At 52.6% G+C, this 24,288-nt stretch overlaps 1 protein-coding gene and 1 pseudogene across 5 annotated transcripts in view; both read right to left on the bottom strand.

Annotated features, from left to right (window-relative positions):
• Positions 1-24,288, bottom strand: part of TNR (tenascin R) — a 313,783-nt gene that overhangs the window by 73,969 nt on the left and 215,526 nt on the right. The window lies entirely within an intron of this gene.
• Positions 19,889-20,007, bottom strand: LOC118613185 (annotated as a pseudogene).

Genomic DNA, 24,288 nt, shown 5'->3' with positions numbered 1-24,288 from the left:
AAAAATACTGTTTACTTCGTCACTTACCATGTAAAGCATGAATTATACGCACACACATATATAACTGAAACCAAATTTCACAAAGTAGTACTTACTGTTTTGAATACATTCTAGTCCAATTTATTAATTTTTTCTATTCTCCTCCATTAAGAAAAAATATAGGTTGTAACTCACTAAACTGGCTTTTTGTCCACTAACATATCACAGTCTACAATTTGAAAATCACTGCTTTAGAGCGGTATTATGCAATAAGAGTATAATGCCAGTCATCAGAGGAAGCCACATATGTAACCTGAAATGTTCTAGTAGCCATAGTCAACAGGTAAATTAAACAGGTGGAATTAATAACATATTTTATATAGCTACTATGTTGGTTCAGCACGTAAACAATATTAAAAATTATTAATGAGCTATTTTACTTTTTTATAGTAAGTTTTTTGAAATTCGGTATGTGTTTTATGCTTACAGCACATCTTAACTTGGACTGGCCAGGTTTCAGTGCTTAATTGTTATGTGGGGCTGGTGACTCTCCTTTGGGCCAGGGCAGCTTTAGAGGGCCAGGGAAGAATGGAAGCCTCTTCAGTCTAAATTTTAAGTTTTTTATGCCATACCACACTGTTCTTATTTTATGAATGAGTGCAAATACTCTCTGACTGCTACTAGTTTATCCTTGCCTTGACTTAACTCATCTATCATCAGTTACTTAATTAATTGCATATTCAGGGATAAAGTCCATTTTGTTTTCTACATTTACCAACTCATTTAAGACCTAAAAAACTGACAACTCTCACCTGGATTTTGAGTCATCTGATTAGACTAATATTGGCCTAAATAAAACAGAAAGCTGAATCTAGGATTCAAGAGACTCATCCTTTGGAAAATCCTCAAAAGCCTATTTTCATGGTGTTCTAAACAGTCTATGATATGAGTAGAAACTAAGCAAAGAGAGAGAAAAAGTGTCTTAAGGGGCATCTTGTATTAAATAATTTGGAAAACACCTAATTAAACAGTTAAAATGATTTCTTTACGGAAGAAATTTTTAGAGACTTTAACGTGCTAAAATAATTTGTGAATCATTGAGATAGTTATAGACATAGATGTAAATATAGATTTAAAGTAGATATGCAGGTGAAGATACTGATTATAAAGACAGATGATTGATGATAGATAAATAGAAAGATAGATAGATGATAGATAGATAGATAAATAGATAGATGATAGATAATGATAGATAGATGATAGATAGATGATAGATAGATGATAGATAAATAAATAGATAGATGATCGATAATGATAGATAGATAGATAGATGACAGATAGATAGATAGATGATTGATAGATATAGAAATCGGAAGCAGCACCATGCAGTGGTTGAGAGACTAGATTCCTGACTTGGATCGCCAGATCGAACCCTAGCTGTGTAACCTCTCTTGCCTTGGTTTCCTCGCCTGTAAAGTGGTCATCACAATAGGGTCGCTGTGAGAATTAACCAACACATCCAAAATACTTAGAATAGAACCTGTGACATAATAAATGGTCAGTAACTGTTAGATGGAAATGTTGGCTATTTTTAGCACACGGCGTTTCCCCAACGTAGGATGAGAGACTCTTAACAGCGGCTGATGGGGTTCGCATTGCATGGAACGGGCTTTGCAAAGCGCTCCTCAAGGCCTTGGAGCGCCGGTTGGAACGGGCGGGGAAACTGGGCGGCATTCGGGAGCCGTCTTCGGGAAGATGGGAGGAGAGCGCGGTATGAGCTCTGAGGGAAGACGCTGCCACTGCGGGAGTTTTGTTGGTCCTCGCCACGGTAGTTTCATCTCCGAGAAGGCACAGGTTGCTAGCCCGAGCGCCAAGGGCCCGGAGGCGGCAACTAAGTGGCATTCATGTCCTTACCTCTGCCATGTGCCCTCATGACAGACCTTGCTAATTGATCGCGACACACCCTGCTGCCCTCTCCCTCAACACGGCACCCCATGCCGCCCTACAGGAAGGGAAGAGTCGGCGCGTGACAGGAAGCCTACTTGGCGGCCCCAGGTCGGTCAGCGTTTGGCGGGAGGAAAGCGGCAGTACTTCACCGCGGCCGGTGGCTGCGGACCCCACGTGTGGGTCGGATGGCGAATTCCTTGGAGCCACCAACATTGCAGCCAGCTTCGTCGAAAGTCGGCTCCGTTTAGAGCCCAAGGAAGATAAATAACAACAAAGGCCGTGGTGGTCACGGTAACAGTAAAAGCGATTAAGAAGCGACGGGGAGGTGGCCGGATCACCCACGGGCAACTTCGGGCATTAACCTCTGGGGAAGGACTTAAGTGAGGGTTGCCACAGCAAGAATTAGACCAAAGTCCTAGAACACTTGTTATTTCATATCTCAGGCCAGAAGGATTGTTCTAGTCGTGCGATTCTGTCACGTCCAAGAAGGAGTTTCTTGTACTCCACACTCTCATCTCCGTGTACGGCCAATGGGTACACACTCCAAAAAATCGGAGTCGACAGAATTTAGAGCGCCCCTCAGACCTTCCCATCTGACGGGTGGGGAAGCAAGGCTCGCCCGCAGCGGCAGATCCGAGCTCAGAGTCCCGTCTCCCGACTCCTGACTGAGCCCACGCTCTTCCCAGGCGCAGTCTTCCCCCTTGACGCCGCCCCCCGACCTCCCTTCATACCCACCGAGCCCCGCATTCCTGGTTGGAACCCTTCAATTTCTTCTCTACTTCCCTTTCGCCGTTTTTAGATAAAAGTTATTTATGCCTATTGCATAGAGAAGCGGGTCCAGCGAAACATGACTTAGACAGAAATTATTACTGCAATAATGGGCTCTTTGATATTCTGGAGTGGAGAAAAATGTCCCTTTCTACGAGGAGAAAGAAAATTTTGTTTTGGCATCACTTCAAGTGCTTTGGGGTCGCTCCGGGGCCGCATTTGGGCATCCTTGTCAGCATGTGTGTATATGGTTGGGGGAGACATCTGACCTCACCATCTGCTTTTTCCCATCATGGTACCTACTGCAGGAACCGAATCGGTCCCAGGTGCCCACGGAGCCCCGGGAGCAGCCTGCATTTTGCAGGATCTGCGTGACATTCAGCAGCAGACATCCTGCAGACTGCCCGTGCATTTGGGGACTGTACCCAATGGACGTTTAGGAAGGAAGGAATCCAATGGGAGAAAAGTCAGTCCTTTTTCTTGGAGGATTTTCATACTAACTATTTAACATTTTTTAAGATTTGTCTCTCGGATACACAGAGCTGATAAACGATAGACATTTTCCGCTATTATCTATTTAACGAGGATCGTCAGGTGTCCAGCAGTATGGACAGCACCGTGTTTAGTATTGAGGGTGATATAAAGCAGATGTAAGATCGCAGTCTCTGCCCCACGGAAGCTGAAACCCTAAGGTGATATCGCAGGCATCTCCCTCCCGTCTTTCGTTCCCTTCCTTCTTTCACGGAGGACGGACTAGGATCCACCCACTGGCGCTCCAGGATAAAGACAAGTTAACCAGTGTGGACCCCCTGCTCTCAGGTGGCCAGGAGAGCCTCCGCGGACAGTGGCTCTGGCGTTGGGGCCAGGCCTCAGGCAGGGCGGGGAGGAACCAACGCCTCCTAGCATGATCGTAACGGGTGAAGGCCCGGGTGGTGGTCCTCGCCGCAGTGTGTGGCCCCAGGGTCGGAAGCTGGGGGACACCGAAGCTCGCCTCTGTGCCAGGTGATTGCCTCCTGCGTAACCTAGGAAGCAGGTCAGCTGGCCTTCAGCCCTCACTGCTCGTGGACCACGCGCTGCCCCTCTCTGCAGGCTACCGAGGGAGGTTCGGACACCAGCGCCTTCTGCCAAAGCTTGAGGCACCGCCGCCCGCCTGGCGAGATACAAGGGGAAATGAGGCCGAGCCCCCTCCTCTGGGGCGGGCGGGCGGGCGAGGGGGTGGGGCGGCTGACCGGGGGTCCCGACGCAGGGGTGCGTGTCCCGGGGACCAGGAGGCGAGCACAGAGAATGCCGCGTTGGAGAGGTCAGTCGGGGAGGAGCGGTCTAAGTCACCGGCAACTTCCGCACCAGACGTGCGTCTGGCTGTGGGGTAGAGAACCCCGAGTGCGTGCACGTGGTGTGCTCCAGAGAGCTTGGTCGGACGGCAGCTCACAGTCAAGGGCAGCCCAGAGGCAGAGGGAGCCGGCTCGTCTCATTGGAGGAGGAGCCAGTGTATCTGCGGTGGAAGCAGAAGCAGGAAAGCACAGCAGGCCCCAGGCCTGAGGAAGGGGGGCCACCCCTTCTCCAGGTAGCAGGTGACCCCTGAGGAGGGAAGGGGGGGCCCCCCGGGAACGTGCGGTCCTCTGCGATTCCTCTCCTTCCTGTTGATTTCGCCTTTTCTTATTCCCTGCTCTCTTCCACGCTCCTCTCCTCTCTCCCCCCTTCCATGTCCTTTCCTCTTCCTCCTCAGTCTCTCCTTCCCTAAGTCCTTTTATCCTTTTGGGGCTCATTCCTCCAGCTGAGTCTTTGCTGTGGTGTTAGATCCCACAGCGTTACATGAGGGGCAGAGGGCCTCCCCCCTCGGATGGCGGTTACGAGCTAACCGGGTCGGTGGCTCCGCCCTCCACGCACTCTCTCCTCTCCTGGTGGCAAACCTGTCATACCCCTTGGGGCCAAACTGCATCCAGCCAAAAGGCTGCATTTCTCAGCCGAGGCCGGGCCAGCGAGATGGAAGCAGAGCAGTGTGCGCGACTCTGGGGACGCTGCAGAGAGGAAGCCGGCCGGCTGAGGATCGCAGCCTCTTCTCCCCAATCCCGCCTTCCTCTCTCCGGCTGACTGGAGCACGGACGTGATGCCTGGAACACCAGCGCCATCTTATACATTTTCATGCTGTGTAAGCCGTTGCTATTTCCGGTCTCTCTACTACGACCGAACTCAGGCCTCAGCGATTCACCGCCCTCATCAGAAACTGCTCCTTCCCCGTGCTCCTCTGCTCCTCCCTGAGTCATCAGCAATGCTGCCTTCGCCGTCGGGAGGACGCCGTGCTCTGAGGGACAGCCTGGGCGCTCCCACGCCAGGCGGCTCGCGGTCGGCCGTGGGACTTCCCGGCCCCTGTTCTCCACCCAACGAACCCTTTGCCGGCGCGACGTGGGACTTCGGGGCGTTCAAAGCTATGGCAGCTGAAGGGTCGAATGCCCTGTACCCACAGCGGTGCCTCCTACAGAAGCGTCCTATGGGGAAGCAAACGCAATCTGTCTGGGGCTGTCAGCTGTCCTGGAGCCTGGACAAGGCAACGATTTCTGTGGCGCCTTCAGATGCTGAGTGTGGGAGGGGGCTTCGGCAAGCGGAGTTTGCTGGCTGTGTTGCATATACGTTCACGAAGTAATTTACAGTTCCCTTGGAAACATGGAACGGCTTGGGTCTAAATTTAGAGCGTTCGTTCTGAGCCGTTGTAATAGGCTCAGAGAATATTCGGAGTGAAGAAACAGCACGAAGAGCTGTGGGCCCAGCCGCCCATCGGTCTAAGCGCCATGCGACTGACTAACGGGACAGGTCACGGAGCCCAGCGCTGCTCCCGTGGGAGGGCGGGCGCCCCCCGTTCCGTCCAGCCAAGGGGCAGCGGGGCGGGGACCACTTCTCCGCCTGCCGCCGGAACTCCGGCCCTAGCACTCTGGTTTTGGGTTTACGCCTTTGCTTTCTCAGCTGTGCGAGGCCCCCCAACATCTGCCATCTGTTTTTCCGTTAAATTTTCTTGTAAAGGGTCTCAGCATGTGGTCCTGGAGAACCAGCATGTGAAGCGCTCGGGACGCAGCCAGACTGAATTTTCGAGCCTCCTTCACGTGCTGGTTTCCCGGAAAGGCCGTGGCCGCCCGGGAGGCAAGGCACGTCCACTCTCAGCGAGCAGGCGTGAGGCACGGCGCCGCAGGGCCGTGGGGACCCCGGACCAGCTCTGCCTTTGATGCTGACGGCACGTGGGGCGTCGACTCGCTCTGGGAACACGCTCCTCCCCTGGGCCTGGTCATTTGCCATCTCTTGCCTGGGTTGGAACAGGAGCCTCCAGCTGATCTGTCCCCGCGTCCTGTACGTCTCCCTCGGGACCGTCCGGCACGGTGCCGGGAGGCGACCGGGCCCCAGCCCTCCCTGCACTGCAGCCACTCACCGGACACCCGCAACTCGGCTGTGACGCTGTGACCGCAGCGCCTTTTGCGTGACAGCTGGCACATGGTCTCCATTTATTCAAAGGGGGTCACTGAATTCCTGAGTGAACAAAACCATCGTGCCTCCGCTTACAAGCTTGAGATGTCCCCCTGCCATTAACTTTCCACACTCATGACCCTGGCTCCGCGACATGGCTCTTTAGGTCTCCGACCGCACCTCGCACCTCTCCGGGACCCCTGGTTCGTGCCTACGGACATGCTTCCACCTGTGCTGACTCCTACCGTGTCCTGGCGTGGAGCATGCACTGTCCGAATCCCCTGAATTCCCTCCTGCTGTCCCCCTGCCTAAAACGCGCCTTTCCAAGCTAGCCGTCCGTAATTTTGAAGCTGACTGTCGCCTCTCCCAGGAAGCTCTCTCGGATCCCCTCCAGGTTGGTGCCATAACTGTGTCTCTTTTTCTCTCCCACGACTTTCTGTCATTGCGCCTTCTACATTGCCTTGTGAATGCATTTTTGTATTTCTGTCTTCCCCGCTAGACCGTGAGCTCCTGAAGGGGAAGGGGGAGCTCTTGATTCCATTCACAGGAATATCTATTGAGTATCTGAGGACATTGCAATGAACAAAATAGCCCCCAAGGCCATTATGGTCTAGTGGTGGAAGAGAGAAGAGAGACATATAGATACAATATATCAAGAAATGATAACGTTGAGTAAAAAGTTCGGAGTAAAAAAAGGATAAGGAAACAGTGCTGGGAAGTCTAAGGACACCTCCAACAAGAAAATATTTAAGCAGCGACTTGAAGGAAGTGAAGGAACAAGCCATGCAGGTATCTGGAGAAGCAGCTTTCGGGTCAGAAAGACCAGCAAGTGCCAAGGTCCTGAGGTGGGTCAAGTTCGCGAGATGCCAAGCGTAGAGAGAAGGCAAGTAAGCAAGAAGGGAAGAGGCACGAGATAAAGTCAGAGAGCTGCCTGAGGGCAGGGCTGGTTACGCAGGGCCTTGGGAGCCATGGGAAGGACTGCGGGGTTTTTTTCCTGAGTAGGATGGGAAACCACTGGAGAGCTATGAGCAGAGAAATGATTCGATCCGACTTAGGTGACGTTTTGGAGGAAGGACTGACGGGGCCTGCCGATAGACTGGGCGTGGCGGGTGAGAGAGAGAGAGAGGCACACGGCACCAAGGTCTTGGGTCCGTGCAAGCAGGATAACGGCATCGCCACGAACGGGACTGGGGGCGCCCGGGGAGGGCCAGGCTCAGAGCGTGGAGCGATCGGAGGTTTGCCTGGGGACGTGCGAAGCTTGGGAAGAGTATGAGAACTCTGAGAGTTTGTACAGAGGAGGAAGTCGGATACGTGAGTCTGAAATTCAGTGGACAAGCTGAACTATACGTATTTGTGAGAATGGGTGAAATGAACGTAGGAACAGGGATCCCACAGTGGATCCCGATGGCGCGCCAATGCTCAGCGATTCACCTGATGGCGAGAAACCTGCACAGGTAAATGGGAGGGAGCACCTGCTGGGGCATGAGGAGACCCGAGAGAATGCAGACGCTGTGCCCGACGAGGACAGCGCTTCCGGGAGGAGGGGGCCCTCGAGTGGGTTAAGAGCTGCGAGTCAGTCCAGCGAGATGAGGACTGGGAAGGGGCCGTCGGACTGGGCCACGCGGGAGTCATCAGTGGCTTCGAGGCAGAGGACAAGAGGTGATGCGGAAGAGAGACTGCTTGGTGGCCTGGCGTCCTCGAGCAGGCGGGAGGGCATGGGACCCGGGGCTCAGGCGCAGAGAGGCGGCCCACGTCGCGTGCATCGCGGTTTCCCCGTCGCTTAACGCAGCGCCTGCCTCACGGTGGGCATTACGCACGCACGACGACCACCCGAAGCTCCGCCCAGCGACTGGGCATTTTCTGGTTGTCTGGGAAACGGACCATCACTTATCGCTCTAGTTTTGTGCTGTTTACGTGATCAGGACACCTGCTGAACTTGTACAAAAGGAAAAGATGGGATGCCGCAGCAGAAACAGAATGGTTTTTGATTAAATTTGAGAACGTATTCATATAATACACATACGAGTATCTATGCACACACATGTATCATATATGTATATTACATATACATACTTAGAAATACTAAACCAATTTAAATAGATGTTAATAATTACTATGTATTGGATAAACCATCTTAAATCATCGTTACTTGCCGCTATAGATATGCGTGACATTCCGCCGGCTGTAGAAATACACGTATTCTCAAAAGACTGCGGTAAGCCAGGCCCATGGGAGCCCAGAGGAGGAGCTATGGTGGGAGAAGGGGCTCCTAACAGCCCCCTGTGCACGGCAGAGAAATCGCTAGCCCTCATCCAGCTAGACTCGACGCTGGCCTGAGCAGGACCGTGCCCTGCTCTCCCGTCCCAGCTAACGATTCCAACCAGCTACTTTGCGGCGACTTGATCCGAACACTCCCAATACTCCATCGTATTGCCGAGAGGAAAACACGAAGGTGGGCTTCTGAAGGAAATGCTAAACCCAGGAGGGGGGAGTTAAATAGGCAGGGAAGAGGAGTGTGAATTACTAAAACAGCGGAATATGAAAGTCACGCCTGAGTGCGACGTACTGTGCACCTGGAAGCCTCCCCAGCCCGGACGAGCTGCAGTGAGAAGGGAGAAGGCAGACCCTGACAGCTGTCGCCCGATCGCGGGTCCACGGGGCCCGCGGTGGCTTCGGCCTGCAGAGGGGCCTGTTTCTCCAAAGCGGGGGCTCTGGAGGAAGCCGAGAGGTAAGCAGTGCAGTAAATATTACTAGCCTCACCGACCGACCTGTTCCTACATCTTATTTTTCTCGCGGCTGCCCCCCTCCTTTGACCAGTCCATGGAATTCCCTGTGAAGAGCAGCGGGCAGCAGACAGCAGGCCGCGAACGAGCCTCATAAATCAGGACGCGGCGACGCCCGTCCGTGTGACTGAGAGCTTCGAAAGCTGTAGGAGACTCGAGCAGAAACGGGACGAAAGCGAACGAAGGTCGGGCGGCCCCGGGATCTGGCCTGAGGAGCGGCCGCGAGGCGGGAGGGGGAGGCATGGGGCACGGACGCCGGGGCCTGGGGCTCTGAGATGACGTTATTAGAGCACGGGGAATGGAAGGGTGGTCTGAGAGCCAACGAGACCGGCAGCGCGAGGCTGCGTCTGGAATCCCCGGACCACAACCGGATGCACTGCCTATCAAGGCAGACGTGTACGGGATGACCTGGGGGGGACGAGGAGGAGGCTGTTACCCACGTCCCCCCTGGCATGCCTCGGCCGTTAGCTCTTCTGTCTCCAAGCATCAAAGTACAATAAATACGCAAAGTCCCATCAAGAGCCCGAAACCATGTTTATTCAAATCGGCCAGAACAGGTTTCTACAAGGCAACACATCAGAACGACGAGAAGGATCCGGGAAAAAGAAGGCTTAAAACAACTCCCAGATAGGTGACCACGCTCTAAGGCAATCGGTACACTTCCGGGCTCCACGAATTTGCACATACTGTAAGCACATGTTGTAAGCTGCCCACACCTCTCCAAGTACTCAGTGCTAGCGGGGTTTCGGGAAGCCGTAGTAAGTGCAAAGCGAGTCGTAAAGACAGCAATGTAGTCACTCCTGTGTATTCACAACACATTCCTGCAGGCGACGTGTAGCTCGATGGAACATTTACTCTGTAGTATAATTTTTCAACAATACTACATGCATTAATAAAGGTAATTTAGAAAAAGCCCCATAAAGTCATTTGGTGTTTTTGTTTTTTTTTTTTTGCCAATTGCCAGAGTAATAAAATGCCTTCACGTTATGCCAAAGCCGGAAAGCTGCGCCCTTTAGCTTGATTAAGTTACGTCCCTTCAACGTTTACAACTAGATATTTGTGTGTCGCTTTATTGCCATCTTATTTTAATTTGAACTATGGATTTTCCTTCTCTGGATGGCAGGGTTTCCTTAGCGTTTCAGAGAAGGGATCTCTCATTCCACACACCAAGATTAGGGAAGTGAATGCCGACAACCCAGAATGTCCGATCACTACCAAGCGCTCATGATATTTAAATTATATTCCCAGGTCCTTCGGCCAATGCTTAGCAAGTGTTTACTGATCACCTACTGTGTGCTTGGCACTTCGGTAGGGAGGATATTGAAGCCAGATCATTATCTGGGGTAAGAAATGTTTTAAAAGCTTTGCCAAGTTGAGCTTGGGATGGAGCATGAGATACCCCCAGGGCACGTTGCAGTTTCCATAGATGAGCATGCATTTCCCCGCCGGAGCCGGGGAAGATTGTCTTTGCTTTGAGAAAGAGGGAAAATGAGAGAAGACGTTTGCCAATGATACATCTGATAAGAGGTTAATATCCAAAAGTAACATACAACCTGACACCGAAAAAACAAACGATCCAATTAAAAAATGGGCAGAGGACCTGATTAGACTCTTCTCCAAAGAGGATACATAGATGGCCAATAGACATATGAAAAGATGCTCAATGTCACTGATCATCAGAGCAATGCAAACTAAAACCACAACGAGATATCACCTCGCACCTGTCAGAACAGCTATCATCAATAAATCAATAAACAAGTGTCGGCAAGGATATGAAGAAAAGAGTCACTTATATGCTGTTGGTAGGATTGGAAATTAGTGCAGCCACTATGGAAAACAGTATGGAGTGTCCTCAAAAAATTAAAAATAGAATTACCTTATGACCCAGCAATTCTGCTCCTGAGTATTTACCTGAAGAAATCCGAAACCCTAATTCAAAAAGGTACATGCACTACTATGTTCACTGCAGTGTTATTTACAATAGGTAAGATATGGAAGCAACCTAAGTGCCCATTGATAGACGATTGGATAAAGAAGATGTGGTCCATATATACAATGGAATATTGCCCGGCCATAAAAAATAATGGAATATTTCTTAATCAGCTATGAAAGGAATGAAATCTTGCCATTTGTGACCTAGGGGGCATTATGCTAAGTGAAATAAGTCAAACAGAGAAAGACAAATACTTTATGATTTCACGTATGTGTGGAATCTAAAAAAACAAAACAAACGAACAAACGGACCAGAAACAGACTCACAGATACAGAAAACAGATGGATGATTTCCAGATGGGAGGGCGTTTGGGGGACGGGTGAACAATGGGAGGAGATTCAGAAGCACAAATACCAGATATCAACGCGGTCACAGGGATGTGAAGTACGGCATCGGGAATCCAGTCGATAGTACTGTAGTAACTGTTTGTGTGGTGTCAGATGGGTACTAGACTTAACCGGGGTGACCGCACCATTAGTCATATAAATGTCTCACCACTATGCTGTATCCCCGAAACTATTATACGATAATATTGAATGTCAACCGGAATTGAACATTTATTTAAAAAGGGAAGGTGTTCAGAGCAGACCTCGGAGAAGAGGTGAAATTTAAATCGGGACCTGAAGAATGAGAACGAGAGGGTCAGGCAGAGAGCATGGGGTGGAGAGAAACGGCTCGGGGGGAAGGAGAAGCGTGTGCGAAAGGCCCCGATTTGGTAAAGGACTTGGCACCTCCGAAAACTCTTAAAGACCGTGACTCTGACACACTGGCGGGGGTGGGGGGGTGGGGGAGAGGCAAGATGCAGAGCGGAAGAGCGAGCGGGACCCCATCACGTGAGGCCTCATAAGCCGCACGAAGATTCAGATTCTATTCTCATTGCAATGGGAGTTCATCGGAAAATTTTGAGCAGTAGTTTTAAACCTGTTCAGGGATTTTATTTCATTTCTTGGTCTCTATCTATAAAAATGGCCAATAACTAATTCTCAGCCCTTGATAGGCATGTACATGCGCCAGCCACGAAGCTACAGAAAACTAGGTATGAACCTGCTAAGGTTTACCCATTACAGGTCCCAGAAGAACCGGCAGATGGATAATACCATTTAGTCATTGTTGACTGGTAATTACGGTATATATTTAAGAAGAAATAACTGCATTTCCTGCTTCGAGCTCTCCCTTATAAAATGGAGAACCCGTATCTCCTAAATTGCACACTGGAGATGCAACCCAGAGTTCCCAGAACAGGTGGAGAACTCCTCGAGGTGACGATTCGCGCACGACTGACCTGTGATCACGGTTGCTTTTGTCGTATCCATTTTCATTATCTGTTCTCCTTTACCGAGTTTGTGTAGCACACAGCGTAACCACAGTGTGCCCCGGTTGGAAAAAGCACCTTCCTTTTAAAATGCGCCGGACGACATAATTTCATCTGAACCATTATGGGAAACACACTCGGTTCCCGAGTGTCTGGCTTTGGAGATGTTTTCACACTAATCTGGAAGGCCGTGGTCGGATGAGCTGGCCGAGCTCGCGCAGGTCTGCCGAGTTGTGGCTCTCGCTTTCTGGCCCACGACTTTGTCCCTCCCGCCCCTCTAACCCCGGCGGGGGGGTTCTGACTCAGGGCGTCTTGCAGGAAGGCATAGCATTCGCTTCCAGGCGGTGGTCTCTGCTGCGAGTTCACAATGCCTGTCGGGAGACACGGTCAACGTCTGTGTTTCCTCTGGTTTTTCGCTGGCTGCTTCTTTGTTCTCGATCTTGCATCCTCCCCGCTCGTGGGCGAGGACTGGTTTCTGAGGCGGCGAAGGCCTGGGCTCCACGGGAGCAGGGAGGGGCGTGGTGCTCGCTCGGGCAAAGTCCTCAGTTAACATCATCACACTTTATTCTAACACGTGTAAGATGAGACCAATTATGTACCTGTCTCTTAAGGTTGTTATGGCGATTTAATGAGCTAATCCAGGAGAACCTTTAACACGCTGACTGTTGCGTAGTAAGGGCTCAATAAATGTGTCCTATTACTGTTAGCATCACGCTTGCTACTTTCCACCGGGAGGACGACAGACGTCTGCACTGGCCCTCCCCAGGAGAGCAGAGAGGTGTTCTGGAGCCACGTCAGAGCTCCGGGGCTGGCGTGGGTGCTGTTCCACGCTCCCCCCACCCCCCATGGCTGGCCTCTTCGCCCCAGGGGGGCTCCTGACCGCTCGCATTCTGCTCCAGGAGTGGTCAGGGGCTTTGCTGGCTTCTCAGTCCCCTTGACCACCTCTGACCAGGCCAAGGTGGACGGCCCCATGGAACAGGCAGACACACAGGTGTGCGCGTGGGCTCAGCGAAGGCCGCCGGGCGCAGCTGGAGGAGGCCGACCAGTCACAGGCCCTCCGGGGTGGGAAGTGGGTGTCTCCAGGTTCAAGGTTCCTGAAATTCACTTCAGTGACCTCCGGAAGTTCAGGGCTGAGCCTGGAGCTGCTCCCCCTCCTATGGCGGGGGGCAGAGCGGCCTGCAAGGGACTGGGCTGTGGCTCCCAGCTGCCCTGCTTCCCTCCATGCTAAGACCAGCCTTGGCCTGTCGCTGGACCCCACACGGAGGTGCGGGGCCGGTGGTCTAGGGAGTGTTGAAGCCACTTGGGCACATTTCGGCCCTTTCCTTGGAGCTGGCCGCGGTCTAAGAGGATTACTTTCCTGCCAGGCCTCGTCATCTGACCCAGCGATCACCCTGACAGGATGGCCACCTGCTGACATGTAAGTGACAGCGGATGGTGAAGGCTCTGCAAAGCTCCTGGGCTGTTTTTCATCTGAAACAGCTGAGGCCACACGGACCTGTAGACGACATGGTGTGGAAATTGCTGGCTGCCCAAGCGGCCTGATTGAATGGTGTCTACCGACCACCACGGACCCAGCCAGCAAAACGTCCATTCCCCGGGGAGCTCTGCTGCATCTGCCCTCTTCCACACAGGCGCACGCCAACACACTCGTACGCCGGCACGCACGCGCACACACACGCACGGGCACACGGGCACACGTATGCGCACACACGAACGCACACGCCCCCGGCAGGGTTCAGGGCACCTACACCCTCTGATACCCTCAGGGGCGGCCGGTCCTGCTGGGCGCGTCTTCCCCATTTCCCACTTGCTCCTCTGCAAATACCGAATTCTTGAGACTATTAGGCGGCTGGGCCGACTGGTTGGGAGACGCGGACTTCGCGTGCTGGGTCCACCGCTGAAGGAACAGCCCCGAAGAGCAGAGCCTCACGGATGCCACCTGTCCCGAGAAGGCGCTTGTGAAGATTAAGATGAAGAGCGGCCGAACACGATGCGGCCACACCGACACGTCGTAGGCAGCAGGGAACGTACGTGGCCGAGCACCTGCCGCCCGGGGCTGGACTTGGCGGGGCGGGCGCCCTCTCGGCGGCTCACGTGGAAGGGCAGAGAGGCCTCCGAGTTCACAGCGCCGGGGGAGTCCTGCTTTCCGTTTGCGACCTGGGAGGCGGAGCCTCCCTCCTCAAGGCCTCCCTCCTCCTAACCCAGTCGCTCTCCACTTTTCTGCCGATCCAGGTCATCTCACCTGCAGCCCGCACTCTGCCCTGCAGCCCTCGCCCGGCCACCCGCGCCGCCGACCGGGCTTCCACGCCTCTTCCTCGCGGTCTTGCTCCCTCCTGGCACCGCCCCTCTCTCTCCCTGGCTGGCTTAGTCCCCAACGTGTGGCTTACACCACTCTCCTGTCGGCAGGGCCAGCTCCCTGCCTCTCCTGTCAGTCAGCTGCATCCTCGACAGGACCCTCTGCTTTACCTGACGCTACGGGAAGAAAACACCTACTCCCCAGCTTGTCATTTGGTGCCATTAAACATGGAAGATTCGTAGTCTCCAGCTGAGGCTGGGCCCCCGTGGGGTTTTATAATCCTTCCCATAAGACCCTCGCTCGTCTCCCAAGCCCTGGTGTCCCTACTGTCCACTGTTGTCCTTTGCAGCTGTGAGCTGAGCTCAACCTTCGGCAAGGACAAAAATAGAGCTGTGCAGGTAGAGCCCTCCAGGACACAGCTCAGGCGTCAGCTCCTGCAGGGAGGCCTCCCTGACGGCGGGGCTCCGCTCCCAGCTCGGGGTGAGCTCTCTGCTCTGGGCTCCCACAGCAGCTCAGGCTCGTCTTGTCCACAGTGCTTCGCGCACCAGCCTGCCGTGACCTGTCGCTCCGTGTGCGGGGCCTTTCGGACGGGCAGCTTCTGGAGAACAAGGACGAAATCCTTCTTCTCTGCATCGAGAGCGCCCGGCGCGAAGTGAGCGCTCAGCACATCTTTGTTAGACGCATGAGTGAACGAAACCCATCCTTCGTGGAGATGTGGGCCCTAACCGGGGGGACCGAATGGGACAAACCGTCCCGGGCCAAGGGCTCCCAGAAAAACCCAAGGGGCCCTGAGAACTGTGCGTCGGACAGGTGTCTGCACACAGGGCCCACTGCGTCCACAAAACGATGAGCGCCGTCTGCCTCAGCCGGGCGTCCTGCGGCTTTCGGCTGCTCATTCTGAGGGGACGAAGGGCAGTTTCCTCTCTGTTCTTACTTTCTGCGAAGGTAAAGTCCCCCTCGGCCCCGTCCTGACGTGCCCCGCCGGCTCCCGCTGAGGCTGGGTAGTGTGGCGAGGGTCACGCGCAGCGTCTGCCCCAGAGTCTGTCCCTCAATCCCCCTCACGCCTCTCTCTGCCCTGTGGCCTCATCGAAGCCTTAGACTTTTCCAGCTCGAGGGAGTCTGACGGACCGACCACCTGGCCCGATGTCCTGCATTTGCACTTGAGGAGACCGACGGTCAAAGAGGTTAAAAGACTGCCGCGTAGTTCGCGAGAGGGGTGTGTCTGGGGCCGGGCCTGCAGCACTCCGAGCTGCCCCTGGGTCCGCCATGCCACACGCTGCTTCCGGCGGCGGAAGTCTCGGTTGTGCCTTGTCAGTGGGGGACATCGTCACGGTGGCACGAGAAGAGGCCACCGCCCTGGGTCCCTGGTCCCCCAAAGACGAGCTGCCTCTGACAGCCCCGAAGGGTGAACGTGTGGAACCCGCCACCAGGCACAGGATGGTGGTGGTCCCTCCCTTCGACCTTTACGGAGCACAGCGACCTGCTCCCGGCTGGGCAGGGCTGTAGCTCTTACTGATGGAGCAGAAACCAAGCCAAGCCTGAACAATGACGGAGGGTCCTGAACGCTGGACGGACGTGGACTAATGGGGTCTCGCCTGAGGTATATTATGTGGCACAGTGACTTGGGGGCCCGTCTCCCCTGCCACCTCCGCGCTCTCCAGAAACACGAAGCCTGACACAGTCGGACAGGACACGTGCCTTGGGTGTGACTGCACCCCGACGTGCCGTGCATCTGTCTGCCCCAGGCTCCCACTCGGAGGGAGCAGCCAGAGGAGGAGTCCTCAGCCGAGGTGATGCTCTTAGGGGGATCAGCACCCGGGGCCTGCGTCTCCCTGCTGTCAGCTCTTCTAGGAGTCCTGTGGCCCCTTTATCCTGCTGCGCCCCCTCTGTGGGCTGCCAAACTGTATAGTCAGACTTCGTTCCTTCTGCCGGGCACTGTCTGGGCTCCGGACTCAGCAGTGAGCCAGCGCCCTGCCCCACAGCCTGCTGGGAGAGTCAGACGTCACCCACGGGGATCTTATGTCACGTCGGGGGTGCGACCGTGATGGAGCGAACAAGCCCGGCGACAGGACCGGTGGCCGGATGTGCACGTGGCCTCCTGCAGCTCAGGCGCGTGGGGAAGGCCTCGCCAAGGAGGGGTGATCTGGGCGCAGACAGGGCTGGCCACGCTCGGGCCTGGGGGAAAGCCCCTCGGCCACGGCGGCCCTCGGCAGGACCTGCGTGTGCATTTCAGAAACGGACGGAAGGCTGGTGTGGCTGGAGCCCGCCAAGGGAGAGACGACGGAGGGGCGGGGCTCACGGGCCCAGGGGATGCGGGAAAGGCATGTGGAGAGCTTCACAGGACTGGAGAGTGACAGGGACGGGCTTGGGGCTTTGAAAAGATGGCCCAGCGCAGCGACGCCCACAGCAGCACTGTTCGTGGTAGACAGAGGTGGAAGCACCCCAAACGCCCAGAAGCCGATGAACGAGAAGAGAGCGCGCCCCGTGGGTGCCATGGGCACCAGTCGGTGTAAAAAGGAAGGACATCCTGACAGGAGCTGCGACACGGATACCCTGGGAGGCGTGGTGCCGAGGGAAAGAAGCCGGTCGGAAAAGGGTCCTGCCTACGCGGGGTCCCTGGGCAGAGGTACCTGTGTTCCCAGAGAGCCCCAAACCCGGAGACGGGACGCAGAACGGCGGCGACCACTTAACGAACGGTTAAAACGGTGAATTTCATAGTCTGCATGTTTTAGGCGTGGCGGCCGAGGGAGAGAGAAACGTTTGTCGTTTGTTCGCTGGGACTACACGGCTGGACACGGCAGGGCGGGGATCGAGTCCCAGACCCTTCAGCTCTGGCCAGCAGAGCCGAGGCCGGAGCGGCCAGGCGAGCTCTTCGGACGCACGGCGAGTTCACGGCAGGGCCGGGATGGGGGCGAGGGCCTCTGGCCTGCGGATTTCGATCAGTACGCGGAGGGAGGGAGAGACCGAAGCAAGAGGCGGGTGGCCCCGGACTGGCGGGCGGCGGGGCGACAAGCAAGGGCGCTGACACGCGAGGCTCGTCTCGGGGGGCTGGGTGAGCCGGACCTCTGCGCCCTCCCGCCAGAACCTGAAGAGTTTATGCAGAGCCCTCGACGGGGCTCAGTCACGCGCCCAGCCCAGGTGGCCTCAACCACGCCTGACTCTCTCAGGGACTCGGTACATTCCAAGGACAGGGGAGAGAGCGAGGGCCGAGGATTGCCCCGGTCCAGCTCCAGGGTCGGCCGGCAGTCACACCCTCTCGGATAATTTATCATCCAAACTGGGACACTTGGAGAATGAACAGGGCCACTATTAATAGCTCTGCCAGGACAACGGGTATAATTCAAGACTGTTCTAGGCGATTGGGATGTATCGCCAGCACACCCGTCGGCTTTCTAAGGCACGTCCCTAAGTACCACAGCAGGCCCTTGGCCACACGGCCTACTTCTCCGCGCCCTGGCTCGCCCCGGGCCGGCCACGCTAGCTTCCCTGACGACGCCTGATTACACGGGCGAGTTCCCGCCTCCGCCGCACTGCTCTGCCTGGTCTCTGCCCGGGACGAGCTTCCCCTGGACGGTCCCCAGCTCACTCCCTCGGCCTCTTCGAGTCCTCGCGCATGTGCCATTTCTTCGTAAGTCCCTTCCTGCCCATCCTGTTTGAAACGGACTCTCTCATAGCCTTGCTTTCTTCATTTCTTTGTTTTCCTTTGTCGGATTCATCACTTTCTAATGGACTAGATATCTTACTATTTATTTTGCCAATATTGTTGTCTCCCTTTGCTAGAATACAAGCTCCAAAAAGGCAAGGAATTCCGGCTGTTTCAGCCCTAACCATCTAGAACAGCGCCCGACCCTTAGTAGACGCTCAATAAATATTCGGTGAAAGAATTCCTGAACTAGCGTAGTTGACTGGTCTCCTGAATGAAATATAGCCTAACAACGAATAGTTCAGGCAGTTGGGTCTAAGGGTACTGAAGAGTGTTTCGCATGAGAGAGTTTTTAGGTTACTAGCTTTTGAAAATAGCCAAGCGCCATCCCTGCAAGCAAACGTATGGTCATGTTCAGCAGCGTTTTCTGTTATGAACTTTCTCTCCGTATCTCTTACTATTATAAATTATTATAGCTGGAAGAAATCAGCTCTAAAATTCTAAGATTCTAAGTGAAAAGCTCTATTCTATCTTAAAAAATGGAAACAATATTTTCTGAATAGTAAAGAAAACTGAAGGTCAGGGTAATAAGGGGAAACTGAGGATTTGGACAATTTATGAGTCAATTTTCTTGGGTTGGCAGACTATCGCGATCCCTCTCGATGGCCGTGGGGGGTATTTCGGTCCTATCTCTAGCCGCTGAAATAACACTTCGTCCATTTCTTTCGTTCCCCACGAAAGTCTGCAGATGCTCGTAGATAAATTGCCAGCAGTCCTTCCCATTTCTGAGGCATTAAGTTTAAATCCTGTTAAGGTTTCTCATATATTAAAAATAAAACTTCTATTAACTTTTCCCCTGTCGGTGAGAGCAGAGTTAAATTAATTTTTACCACTCGGGTAAAGCGGCAGAGGAGAAGTGTGCCCCCCAGAGCCGACACCGGGGGCCGCGCCGCTGACTCGGGCGCCATCTGGACGTGGCAGAGGGGCCGTGTCCGTGGGCAGCGCTCCCGGCTGCATGGCAGGCACTGGCAGGATCCCAGCCTGCGGCTGATGGCCATGTGCAGGTGGAGTGCTAAGCAAGACATTGACCTTGTGGACGGGTGTTCCGCCGCTGAGCTGGCCACACCAGCCGGCCCACCTGGGTCTTCACCGATTCGGTCATGTGGCCTCATCGCTCCCGGAGACACCCTGTGACTCACCCTCGGTGCCCACGGAAATAGCTCCTTTTTGAGGCTGAACATATGGTGTGTGAGAGCGTAGGCTTTACAGTCAGATATCTAGTCAAAGCCCTGTTTTTATCGCTTGGAGGCTACGAGAACTTAAGCAGAAAATTAAGAAGGAAAAAAAAAAAGAGCAACTATTTATTGAACATTTACCTTGTCTTGGGCACTGAACAAAAGAGAATGTGTGTGTCTGTGTGTAAAATTCATAGTATTATATTAACTATTTATATATTTATCATTATATAATTCTTCTCATTCAATTCTCCTTGTACAATGAAGTATTATTTTTCCCAATTTTCAGGTGAGGAAACCAAGGTCCAGAGGTAACAATTGACTGGTGAATGATAGAGTTCTTATTTGAAACCAAGTTCATTTGAATCCTAAAATCGTACTTTTATTTTTTGTCTTTATTTTTTTTAGGTGAGGCAACCCTTGGTTGACCTCACAGACTGCAAGGACCTTGTCAGCTTACAATCCCTTATGTTTATTCTTGATGCCTATAGCATCTGGTCTTCCTAGGAGGTCTCCCACCCAAGTACTAGCCAGGCCCAACCCTACTTAGCTTCTGAGATCAGATGGGATCAGGCTTGTTCAGGGGGGCATGGCCGTAGACCCTAAAATAGTACTTTTAGTCATGAGGTCTTAATACATGTTATTGAAACTCTCTGGTCTTCGGTTTTCCATCCACAAAATGGGGGAAACAGAACCCACTTCATAAGCTCATGGTGAAGATTAAAGGAGATGAAGTGTGTGAAATGTTTAACACAGAAACTGGCACAGAGCTCAATAAATGTCAGGTATGAGCAACTAAATTCCCTCTTTCTTACAACGTTAGAGATATTTATGCTCAAATTAATTTCTTAGTTATTGTATGTACCATTACGCTACATGGTTTGGGGAGAAAATGATAATACCATAGATTTATTCATCAATCCATTCATTCATTTGTTCACTTTACGTTTTTGTTTAAAGGGGATGAGATTTAAGAAAGACAAGAATGCGTCTTGTCTTCAAGGAGTTTGCAGTCTGGTTAAGATGGACAAGCATACACACAAAGCAATGAAGGCAATAAGGGAGCTAAGACAAACATGCAAGGTTTGAGGAGAAGAGTCGCCATGGGCCGGAGGTGTGGAGTTGAGCCTGAGCAAGGCTCGAAAGCCATCAGGACTTGACTTTTAGGAGAGAAGATGGTCAGGACACCTAGTCCTGAAGTCAAGAAAGTATTTGGGGCACCAGCGGGCAATCGGTCCCTCGGAAATGGAACTTTCATTCTGCAACTTTTACTCTGAGATACACAAAACTCGACAGGATTTGGATCTGATTTGAAATAGGAGCAAAGCGCCCCCTGTCAAAAGAAGTGTTTTAATTCCTCGATGGCAATTGTCTTGAATGCAAAGATTATTTTTTCACAGACCCATAACACACAGACCACCGCCATCATCAAGATCGTCACCGCCTCCAATGACTTCCCACCGTTATCATCACCCCCACCAATGTCTGCTGTCACTATTCATCACAAGGATCGGCGCCACCCTATTCTACCATCGCCACGACGACCGTCTTCACATCTACAATCACTGCTCACGCTGCCACCACTACCCTCATCACCTCCACCGCCACCATCATTGCCTCTAGCTTTACCGCCACCACCATAACCATCGCCACCATCCCTAGTAGGCACAACTCCTAACTTTGAGCCAAGATGATTATGAAAATGAGCAGACTTCACCTTACGGACTACGACAGTTTAAACTGAGTGGGAGCTTAATTTCTTCCGTTCTCTAATGGGAGGCCAACCGGAAGCTGGCCTCGACCCCAAACTGACCTCTTAGGAACATCTTCCCACCTCGCGATAATTTGTTAAAGCAGATGTCACAAAGGGAATGCATTTAAAAGTTACTTGCCTCGCTCTGTGCCAAGGTCCCCACCTCCTTCGACTGTGCCTGGAGAGCTGAAGAGATATCCAGTTAGTCACAGATCCAGGAGGTAGGGCCGTGGATCGGGGAGTCTGAGAAAACCTGGCAGACAGGGGATGTTTCTCTCCCACATGAAGCAGCCCACTCCCTTCAGGCAATAGACAGCTCTGACTTTAAACCCTAGCCAGGGATACTGCTGCATGAGTAATGCCCAGAAAGATTCTATAAATGGTTTCTTTCATCTCCTATTGAAATGAAAGAACAAGAGAGAGAGAGAGAGAGAGAGAGAGAGAGTGTAGAAATGAATTGTATTCCTACTGCAGAGAGTTCGTTTGATAAATAATGGATATAGAGTTTGCAGTAATAACTGCTCTTTTCCGATTTGGCGTGTGCGGGTGAGTTTTGACATATAGTCTCTGTATTTCTAACAGACGGTGAATGACTGGTGTCTGGATTGGCATTCTGAAAGGCGAGGCTGACTTAACATTTGCTGTAGTGTCAGAAAGGTTAATCTGGCTTTTCCCTGGAGCTGGGAGCAGGGCGCCTCTGCCTTTCCATGGAGATGAGGGGAGGGAAGGAGGCAGGTGAGGGATTTGTTGTGCCCTCGGCTCCTAGGAGTGGGTCGCAAGAAGACGTCACACGCCACCAAGGTGGAGATACCAGGACACAGGCGGGCGGCAGGGAAACGTGTGTTTTGAGAGAGTCCTGCTCTGCTGCCTTCTGCTGGCTTCTTCTCCCTTAGCATTCAGAGTGAGTCCGAGAGACCCAGCGGGTGTCGGAAGGAGTGCGGAGATGTGCGGGCCAGCGATGGCCGAGGGCCCCGCACCCCCATCGAGAAGGACGAGGCACCCTCGATTCTGCCAGCCCGTGGATTTCAAGGAGACAAGCAAGTTGAAAAATGGACTTATGTTGAAAACTTAGTAATTTGATCATCCTCTGTTACCTTCCATTTTGCTCCTAGACAAGTGAGAACTCGCGTTTTTTTTTTTTTTTTTTTTTACAATGTGTTTTGGCTTACAAAGGGTCCTCCCACGGGTCATCTTGTCTGATCCTCGCAACGAGGGCGCAGGAATTGCTACCCTCGATTTATGGATGAACAAACCGAGGCTGGGAATGGTGTCGTAGCTTGTCCATGGTGGGAAAATGGGTGAGAGGAAGAATCTACTTGAACTGTGCTCCAAGTTAGGTTTTCTGACGCTAAGTTCCGTGCTTTCACTACTCAAGGTTGCCTCTCCAGACACATTTCTGCAGAGACTTTGTTCTTTCTGTGTGTGTGTGGGGGAGGTGTGCTATGCACATGTGGGCACATACATGCACACGCTCATGTGCACACACATGGATACATGCACCCACTCACAGGACACACATGCACACACACATCTGCACATGCGGACACACTGATGCATGCATGCACGCGCACACGTGCACACATGGATGCACACATATACGCAGGTGCGCGCACACCCATGCGTGCAAACTTGCATGGCTGAAGCCACAGGAGCATCCCCAGGAGGAGAGGGTTTCTGCTATTCAGTTTGTTTCCCTTCACTGTGGTGAAAAATCATTCAAAGCCTCAAAAATTACTCTTCTCGGAGGCCCAGACAGGTGGGCGGAGCCACCCGGGAGCCCCAGGAAGGGACCCCACTCTGCAGGGCTCTGCGATTCTGGAGAATCACGAGCCATGGCCTCTTCGAGCCACTGACTTCCAGTCGGGGTTCACAGCGGTCGGTGGCGACAGTTTGCCAGGACTAAGAAGACAGGTAGCACTCATTGTCCAGAAGGATGTAATTTACCTCACAGGAGGGACGACTCTTGCTCTCAAGAAAACGTGTTCCCTCTCGGGCTCACCTTTAGATGTAGGACTCACTCTGAGAGGTCAGAGAATGTCTGAAATGCTAAGTATTAGATCCACTTCCCCGAAGATTGGATAACGTTAACGTCAGAGCTGACTCGTGTTTTTCTCAAAGGTCCTTTCTCGAGTCTCCACTCAAAGAACCTACAAGGAACTTTCTGCGAAATGACAGAAAAGAAATTCTCCACATCTAATATTTCTCTCTCCACACCCCCTTTAACTCTCATCTTTTACTTGGGTTTCTTTCTGCAACATCTCTTGGGAAATCTCACTCCTTATTTTTAAGTGTTTACAGCTCCTGCTCATACTTTTTCTTTCCCCGCCGATCAATTTTTAGTTTTCTTTTCAAATGAGACCTGTTCCTTCTACCGCCATGAATTTTTAATTCAGAGAGTCCCTCATCGCTGTCAGGTCCCCTGGTTTTTCTTTCCTCGTGACGCGGACCTTTCCTCCTCTTTGCCTTCCGTCTCCCCCTCCATCCTTCCGAGGGAGGAGTTCTCGGACCACTGGGGGCTTTGGGACGGGGACGGACAGAAGTTTGACTCCAGAGTCTACCCCTTTCATAGTAACGTGACCTTGGCAAGCCGCTTCCACTGCTCTTGGAGCCTTGGTTTCTAGATTCGAAATATGGGCTCACGACACCGATAACAGCATTGTTTTGAGACTTCAATGAGACCCTGCGGGGAAGCGCCTGTCCCAGAACCTGATGCAGAATAAAATGTGTCCACTCCTGTCTTTTTCTGATTCATTAACTTACCTAGATTAAGTTGCATGGGTTAATCAGGTCACAGAAAGGTAAAAAAAATATCCTTAACTGGATGTATGGGCAAAGATCTCGAGCAAGACAGGGTTGACTTGATGCCAACTCGAATGAAAACGCAGACACAACCTAAACAATGAAGGAAATAATGAGGCTGAAATTCGTCCAAGGATCAGTCCCTTCACGCTCTGGGTGTGCGCTGAAAATATTGTGATACGCGGGGAAGAAGAAAAATCAAAATGTGCTTCTCGGTTCGAACGAGCTGTCACGGCCTGCGAGATAAAGACGTCCTCGTCCGAGAAGTCATTTTCTAGACGCACACCATCATTACACACAATTTAATAACACACGCAGGCATTCTCGCGA

This window comes from Rousettus aegyptiacus, unplaced genomic scaffold (genome assembly GCF_014176215.1).
Source record: "Rousettus aegyptiacus isolate mRouAeg1 unplaced genomic scaffold, mRouAeg1.p scaffold_m13_p_17, whole genome shotgun sequence".
In the NCBI taxonomy this organism is placed as follows: domain Eukaryota; kingdom Metazoa; phylum Chordata; class Mammalia; order Chiroptera; family Pteropodidae; genus Rousettus; species Rousettus aegyptiacus.
The sequence above is the reverse complement of the archived record's forward strand: the minus strand, read 5'-3'. Positions and strand labels throughout refer to the sequence as shown.